Below are 8,843 nucleotides of genomic sequence, written 5' to 3'. Positions count from 1 at the left end.
AAAATCTTGCCTTTGTTTTGTTTTGTGTTTTTATTAGCTCAATCCTTATGTTGGTAGAAAAAGCCCAACTGGTAGAATGAAAGGCACGTTCTCAGAAGGTCAATAAAGGAATGCATGATTTTAAAATCTATTTTTCAGCCTAGATTGTGATTTTAGGTAATGGTACAGGAAGTGATATATGACTTTTATAAGCTTTGGTCTGGCCTTACTGAAATATGCAACTCCAGAGTTAAAGCCCCTGGGGAGGTGATTAGGTGTTAACAGCTGGGCCAACCTCATGGCTCATTGCTGCTAAGAGGCAAAAGCCTTTCCCTCTTTCTCATTCTCCTCACTCCAGCTGTACAGCCCTGTCCCTGTCTGCACAGACTTTGGCACGTAGTTGGCCACACTGTGAGCTGATTTAGCTTGCTAAACCAGAAGCAAACACTTCTTTCTCTTTGCATTGGATTAATTTTCTGATGCATTAGAAAGTTGAACTGGCTCACCACGGGGGCTGACCAGGGCAAGAGTGGGTGCCAAGCAGGGAGCAGGAATATTTGGCTTGAACTATGGGGTTGTGGTAAAAGTGATAAGAAAACGAACTTTCTGGGTTTTGTGGTAGAAAGCTATTAGATTCAGTTTTAATAGCTAACTCCACCTTGAGAAGCACAAGTCATTTGACTTGAACAGAATAGTAAGATGATAAACCCCTAATGCTTGCCTGTAATAAGGTAATACGAACTTTGGTAATTTGGGGCTCTGGGGATTTTCTGGCTCCTTCTGAATTTTCTCCATTTTAAATGAGCTTTCTGATGCTTCTTCTGCTTGTTCATGTACATTTCTCAGTGAACCTGCTTGTATTGCTCCTGAGCAGCTTCTCTGTAGTTTTTCGATGGTTTTCTTTTCTTTTTTTCTTTTCTTGTTCTCTTTCTATACATAGCTTTCATGGTAGCTATGTAGTTAGTAAAACTATTGCAAGAGCAACTCTTTCTGTAGGGTAATTAGCACTTGTTCCCATTAAAAGATAGTGCTGCTGAAAAAGAAAAGATTTGTAGGTACTAAATAGGGAAGTCTAAGGAAACACCTTGCATTGCCAAGGCATCTTTTCATTTTGAAACAAGAATATTCATGCAAAGTAAAAGAAAATCAGCAACAGATTTTACATGCTCCCAGGCAAAATCTGTCAGACATAGAAACTGTGTATCTCTCTTAATTCACCACTTAACATTTTCTTTCCTCTTTATATGTTTCCTCAAACAGAATCCTTTAAGTGTGAGGGATAGCTTTGGAGATGGATTTTTCACTTCAAGAAATAAGAAAAGCAAACTTGTAAACATTTGAGTGACCTTGAAAATACCTTGATAAAAAGAATACAGGTATTAATCACTGCTCTTTGAGGGTTTATTTTCAGCTGCCTTGTCAAGTTGGGAATTGCAACCACTAAAGCAGCAGCAGGGTTTCAGATCTTATTTCAAAGACATTCAAATGAAAGACTGCCAGTTGTGACACATGCCCTTTTATTATCCTAAAAGTGATTGATATGTTGCTGGAGGCAACAGTACCTGTGAAATGTTATGTGCTTTTTAAACCATTCCTGCTGCCTCTGCTTTAAATAGGATGGTACTTACCAAGGAAAATGGCCAAAGAACAAATTACTTGTTTTTCTAATACATCATTCCTTGATATGTGGATGCGGTGGAGGTCCCTTCAGGATGTACTGCATATTTAAGCATATGTATAGATATATAAAAATATATGTATATACATAAGTGTGTAAGGTTGTCTAAAAACAGCTCTGTAATGACACATGCATTATAGAGCCTGTCACTAGAAGAGATTTGTTTTTTTAAGTCTATAAATAGATAAGAGAAAATCCTGGACAGTAGGTCAAAAAAAAATATTCCCTCTAACATCCCTAATCATACTACTGGGGAAGTATGACAGAATGGACCACTGGCAGCCATTAGGTTCATATGTTGTTCCTAAATAGCATCCCCTATTGTCACTGTCAGAGGGAGAATGTTGGATGTAAATGGACTGTTGATCTGACACAATAAGATTTTTCTTATGATGGGAATTGAACCAAGACTGTAGTTGTCTGTATGGGATAGGAACTTAAAAATCAGGCTGTGGCAATTACTTTGTAGGAGGGTGCAAGTTTTTATTTGATATCTCATTTTCCCTGTTTTATTGAGATACTTTGCAGATAGTTATCTGCAAGAATATACTTCCTGAAATAAGAAAGATCAAAAAGAATTTGAAAAATTAAAACTCTTTATTTTTTTCCACATAAAATTATGGAGGGAAAGGTCTTCTAACAATGTTGTCCATGTTGAGGCTGGGCAAATTTGTTATATCTCCTTGTCCACTTGTGAAACTCAGATTTCAGATAAATGTATTAAAAGTACCATGCAAAGGTTACTTCTGTTATTATTCTTCCATAAATGTGATTGCCAATCATACTGAGTTTAATCATGTTGCCCTGCCCTTTGGCTTGCATCCATATTTGCCTACTATATTAGCCCTCCCTTTTTTTAAGTCCTTCTCACTATCACAGTGTTCTTTCAAATACTCTAGAAACTAGCAAGAAAGCTACAAAAATGGCAAAGCCAGAAAGCCACATTATCTCCTTTAAACATTTATTAGGAAAAAATATTTTATTTGAATGGAAGAGATCCAACTTCCAATAAGAAAGTGAATGAACTAAGGAGCTCATTTAATTTTGACCAGTTGAAGCAGGGACTACCTTCCCTGCTCTGTCCTTAGTTGAGACATATGAACCTATGTCTCTCACCTTGTAAAAGGTTGATGTGGAGGATTATGCTTCCATTTTCACATGAAAAATAATTTGTAATTTTTGAAACAGTTCCAGGACAACTGAAATCACATTCTTTTCCAAGTGTGTTTCCTCAGTATTTTTGTATTTATTCCAGATAATATATCCATAAATGTCTGTAAAATTAAGTTCTTCAGTGAAGTTTCCCTATTAATGTACACCTGAGTCTGAAACCAAACCTAATAAACACAGGATTAGTTCAGTTCTGAGTAATACAGTTGCTCTTTTGCCAGAGAATTAATATAAGGAAAATGCTTGATGGGCTGTACTGTTTAATGGCGTTGGCCTTTACTGTCCCTGACAAATTAAAGGCCATTTTATAGTCTGTGCTTCTAACCTGGAACAGCCTTGGTGGCCTAAACTTTCTTGAGCCAAGAAAATGTCCTCAAGATGATTTGGTTTGATTTTAAGAGCAAAAGTGGATGCTTAATATTTACCACATGATAATTTCTTAAACAATTACAAGTAAAACTGATGGAAAGCTGGCTCAGGCTGTGGTCCATTCTTTGTTGAAACATGTTTTATTGAATGGGAAAGTGTTTGGAGATCTTCCATTAGAAAATAGAGGTCTTGAAATCTGGGGGTCTTGGAAGTAGGAAATCATGGTGGTTTGAAGTGCCACTGACTATACATTTACACCAGTGAGAACATTTCATGCTTTGATTCTGTGTCAGTGCTGAATATCAAGGCAGAAGAAAAAAGGAGTAACATGAGAGGAAATCATGGTCACATGAAAATTGTTTACATTAAGGTAATCTCAGCTAATTGCACTGTATTGTATGTAAAATGTTTTTTGGCAGATACTTGTGAATGAAGCAAGCTCATGGCAAGAATATGGAGTTCAGTGCTGACTCATTTATAACCTTGCCCCAGATGAACCTTTTGTTGAAAATAGGCTGAGTTTGCTATCTGTACAAACATTTTTAATACTGCCTTTGGTGACTCCAGACAATGTTCTTGTCAGTGGATAAGCGGTACCCTCCATTTTCAGGCAGAATGATAGTTTAAGGTTTTAGTTGAAAGTTTATGTGCTCTTGTACAAATGCATCTCTTCAGCTTCTTCATGTCATTGTAAAGCTTCACCTGAAAGATCAAGATCTAGTAGATGAGGTCTCTTCAAAAAGTTTTTCTTTTTAATATAGAATTTTATAGTGAATTAACAGGGAAGAGGTAACCAAATGACTTCTATTGGGAAAGGAAGAGCAAAAAAGGGTTAATTCTGCTGCATGTGAATACTTGGGGATAAGGCTGAAGCAATTAATTTTATCTTAACAAACTGCCTCTGATAACTATTTTTAGTTCTACCCCATAGGCAAAGTACATAGAAACACACTTACAACACAAGTATTTCCTGCAGGTATAAGGCAAATACCAGTCCTGTGAGAACCTGTTTAGAATTGGCTCAAAGTTTATGCATACTGTGCCTGTGCAATCATTTTTTTACTACATTTCTAAATAATAGCTGAAAATAAAATTTCAACAAAAACTCATGTGGAATTTTCCTTCTCTTTTTATCAACGCTTCTAGTCATTTTTGTTCATAGGTACTCTCCAAGACAGTCTCATTGTGATTTCAGTACAGCTGATATTGGTGTTGCGGACAGGGTGACTGACATGGTCCTCACTGAACCTCACAGCTTATGCACCAGAGGGATGCTCTGTGCATATATGGAGGTGTTTGAACTGTCAAATTTCTAAAAAGGTGCTAGATCACCTTACTGATACAGGCAGCAACCAAACCAGTGCAATGGGCAGGTCTGAAAAGGTAAACAGATTTGTAGAGGTAGGCAGGCTCCTCCACGCGGCAAAATAGTTAAGGATAGATCTGTGAGAATGAAGAGATGCAAAGGGTGAACAGTACTGAAACATGAGAATGGTAATGAGACAGGTAAGAATCTATGGAATAGAAGGAGGGAAAAAACCTCCATTAGGGTGGGGGGAAGTGGGTTACAGCCCTAGCCTGTTTAAAGCCAGTTTTCTCTAAAGTACAGGTTATTTCCTTCTCTCCTTGTTTACAATGAATTTTTGCTTTCCAATACCACAGAGAACAGCAGTAAAAAAGAACTGCTTAGAAATACTATGTGTGCCTTTTATATAAAACCCTATTTGCAACCACTGCCAGTGTTAAAATTATGGGATCAGACCAATCACTCCACAGTAGTGGTTTTCAAATGATGGTCTAGTGTTACCTTCTGTCTGCCACTTAACCAAAGAGCAGACATAAAATGTAGACAAAATTATATACTTATCTTTCCCACAACATCAACGGAAGTCCTAAAGAAGTTTGACTTTATGTAGTATTCATGTGATGTAAAAAAAATTCAACAAGGAACAGAGAGACCCAACTGCAGAATCATGTTTTCATTGTATAGTGCAATTTCAACATTTTCAAGGTACTCATCTTATTCTGAAACTGCATTATATTCAGTATCAGAAAGCTGATTTTGTCAAAGTTATACAAATGGATAGCATAATTCCAAACTTCATGGACCTTCCTGTGAGATCAGTAACATATTTCAGTATGGTAGTCAGTCAAACTGCCTGCACAGTTGCTAATAAAGATGTATAAATGTTTCTGCTGAACATAGCACCCTACCGCTGTGACCAAGAAACTAGGCTGATATTTAGGTCGTATACCAGGTTTCAACCCTCTCTGCCTCCATTATATAAGACAAGGATGCATATCTTTGTCAGTGGCTTGTTGAATATATTAGAGTTGAAAACGCAATCTGTTGCCAAAATAAAGATGAAAATGATCCCTACTGTCTTAGTGATCAGATATACTTTTTACAGGGATGGAAGGCAATTAGAGTCTTTTGGAGCGGTGAAAAGGCTCCAGAGGGCTGAAAAGAGTTATCAGTTTTGCTTATGATCTTTACCCATAACTGTCTTTGAAAGATGGTAGAGGTAACATAAGGTTTCTGAGTATGAGGTGCTACTTTCTGATACAGTTGATGGTTATTCAAGTAGCCGGACTATCCTGTGTCTATATAAAGGTCTTGTCTGAGCTTTTAAAAATAGAATGGACATTGTCCTAAGGGGTTGAAAAAAAATGTAGGCCAAACATCCGTCCACAATGTTTCCCTGAGCAGCTGGTTTGTGTCCAGCTTTGGAAAACATTGTCCTAGATTTTACAGCTTTTTTTCTCTAGTATTAAGATTCCAGATTGTCTTTGCCTACATAAATTCCATTATGATTTCCTCTGCTAACAGATTTCAAGTAACTCTAACTTATCCCAGTTTATTTTCAAAGCCTTACTTTGTCTCTACTTCAGGTTTATGATAGAAGTGTGGGACTTTGCCTGAGGTTGTATTCTAAATATATACATGTTCATACAAATATAATATGTATGTTGTGTCGGAGGGTCCTTCAGGAAGGAAGTATTATTTCCAAATCCTGAGCCAAAACATATTATCATAAGCTTCCAAGATCAGATAATGAATAATCAATAAATTAATGAATAAATTTAAAGCCCAGGTGTGCATGGCTAAATAGTCTATATAGGAAATATCCTATTCTTCATTGCTGAGGCAACAAGCAACTGCCATCATGGATACCAACACCTATCACTCTCTTGAGAGCATAGATATACCCAGATACCTCTGGTACTCTGAAATCTTCTTTTGAGATTATGCCATTTAGAGTCATACCTTTTGGTGTTTTTAATCTAAAAAGGAAATAGTTTATTCTCTAACAGGGAAACAGGAGTCTCCAGCTCTTACTAGGCAGCCAGATGGAAACTGTGATCAGTTCTGTGGAGAATGGTGACTGAAATGATGCTCACAGCTCTTTCTCACAGCAGATCTAGTGCTCTCTCTCTGTTCTTGGTGGGGAAATATAGGCAGGAAGGAGCATTCTTCAGGATCTATGGTTTAAAGGAGCATGTCTATTCCTGGTTTGTAATCCAGTGTTGTGTTTAGGGAACATTGGCATTTGGACCTGTCAGGGTTTGTGGGCAGAATACGCCAAAGCACAAGCAGGTAAAATCTCCTTGACTGAGTATTCGAATCTGATGCCTACTATTACATTTTAAAAAAGGCCCAAAGGATCAGCTGAACATTGCAAAACCCAGTTAGTATTAGACAGACCCATGCAGACTTATGAGACAGCCTTTTGGAGACATGAGGGGTCTGTCTGGGAACCCAGGGCACTGCAGGAGAGCCCCAGGATGGGGGAGGAGGGTTTACTGCCTTTACTGTACTTCCCAGACTTGCAAAAGTTTTTTCTATACTATAGATTTTTTTTATATTTTTAACAGGAGTTTGATTGGTTCCAAGAAGTTTAGTTTGTCTACTTTCCAGGCAGTTAAACTTTCCCATGGCCTAGCCTTACATTCACTGCAACCGAAGTTGATTTGTTTTGCTTGAAGAAGCCACTGCTCTTTGAGGCTGCAGCAGCAGCACAAAAATATTCATCTGCCTTATTTTTTGACGATTCACCCAGTGCCTGCTTGGATAGTGAGCATTTATATGGCTGTCCTACTGAAGACAGGATACTTGTGGGTTTTTCTGGAGTAGGGGAGGAGAAGGTTAAAGAAAAGCAGTAGAAGTCTTTTAGGGGTTAGCTCTCCTAGGATTAGTTAATTTTCCCTTTGACCTCCATAGTGCTTGGAAAAATAAACTCTTTAGTTTTGGAGTCTAGAGGTAGATTAGTATGTTCATTAGGCTCAAGCCAAGTGGTTTAGGCCATCAGTTTCAGTTTCGAAAAGTGCTGTTGCCGTAACGAAGGTTTATGGATAGGACCTTATGTTTGTGATAGACTGCTGTAAACCAGGGCAGTCTACATGGTGAAAAGCCAGAGTTCACATCCATTGTTCGTGTTAGAAAAGCTGCTAAGTCTGCATGACTTTTGAAGCACAGAATGAAAGGAAGAAGCCAGGGGATTTTATTCCTGTCGCAGCATGCTGCAGCCAAAAAGTTATTGCAGGAGGGAGATAGATGATGGCAGTGCAAAATTCTATACAGGGTGGTGAGGGTGGCTGCACAGAGCAACCTTCATAATCACTTTTGAATTGGTTTAATAGAATATTCCATAACATTTTTGCAGTATTCAAAATTAGAGCTGTGGGAACTCAGCAGGGAAAAATCTGCCTGGCAAGAAACTTGTATTTGTTTAGTGTTTTTTCTTTCTTTAAGAAGTAGAAAATCTCTTTCAACTTTGTGAAGTGGAGCACAGCCACAATAAAGCCCACAGAGAATTCAGATGCCAAAGAAAAGTACCAAAACTAGTGGCTGCAGAGCCAAACATTGGGTCTTAACGCTTTTTGTCATCATTGCAAAAGGGATCAAATGCAGTAGAAGGAATGTGGGCATAACAAGTCAAGACCTTCAGGCTTGCCTGCCAGTTAAGTTTTTCCCTAGCACAAATCTGGAACTACTTCAATAAGGTCAAAACGTCATGTGATACGAGCCAAGGCTAAGTGGAGAATGTGGAAGAGAGTTGTCTTGCTGGTGAGTGCCTTTTTCAAAACAATTGCCCACTTCCAATGAGTTGTTGCTGTGTTGAGCACTTTTCCATGACAAGCCTTAATTTAATTACATCTTTTAAACTATTCTATTCTATTAAACATTGAGTCTTCACCAAATAAGGATGCTGGTGCTGCCTACAAAACAATTTGATAGTTTCAGTATCAGAACCTCAAGGATTTCTCAGTTTTCAAAGTCCATTCACAGTTTTTGTAACAATAGGAAAAGGGGTGATGGCTTTACATTAAAAGAGGGTAAATTCAGACTAGATATAAGAAAGGAATTTTTTATTATGAGGGTGGTGAAACACTTGAACAGGCTGCCCAGAGAGGCAGTAGATCTCCCATCCCTAGGAACAGTCAAGATCAGGCAGGGCAGGGCTCTGAGCAACTTCATCTGGTTGAAGATGTCCCTGCTCACTGCAGGGGGGTTGGACTAGATGACCTATAAAGGTCCCTTCCAACCTAAACGTTCTATGTCTCTGTGATTTTCCAATCATGGTAATCTACCTGCAGAAGCCAACATATTTCATAAAGGCAGATGGCAAATAAAGCTCATCCTGTA

At 38.2% G+C, this 8,843-nt stretch overlaps 1 long non-coding RNA gene across 1 annotated transcript in view; it reads left to right on the top strand.

The window, feature by feature from the left end:
• Positions 1–4,580: 4,580 nt before the first annotated feature.
• The window catches only part of LOC142050472 (uncharacterized), a 49,940-nt gene continuing 45,677 nt past the window's right edge, over positions 4,581–8,843 (top strand). Inside the window, exon 1 of the long non-coding RNA XR_012658039.1 lies at positions 4,581–4,702. This is a non-coding gene — a long non-coding RNA (uncharacterized LOC142050472). The remainder of the gene's footprint in view (positions 4,703–8,843) is intronic.

The sequence above is a fragment of the Phalacrocorax aristotelis genome, chromosome Z, assembly GCF_949628215.1.
Source record: "Phalacrocorax aristotelis chromosome Z, bGulAri2.1, whole genome shotgun sequence".
NCBI lineage: Eukaryota > Metazoa > Chordata > Aves > Suliformes > Phalacrocoracidae > Phalacrocorax > Phalacrocorax aristotelis.
This window is presented reverse-complemented; position numbering and strand designations above follow the sequence as displayed.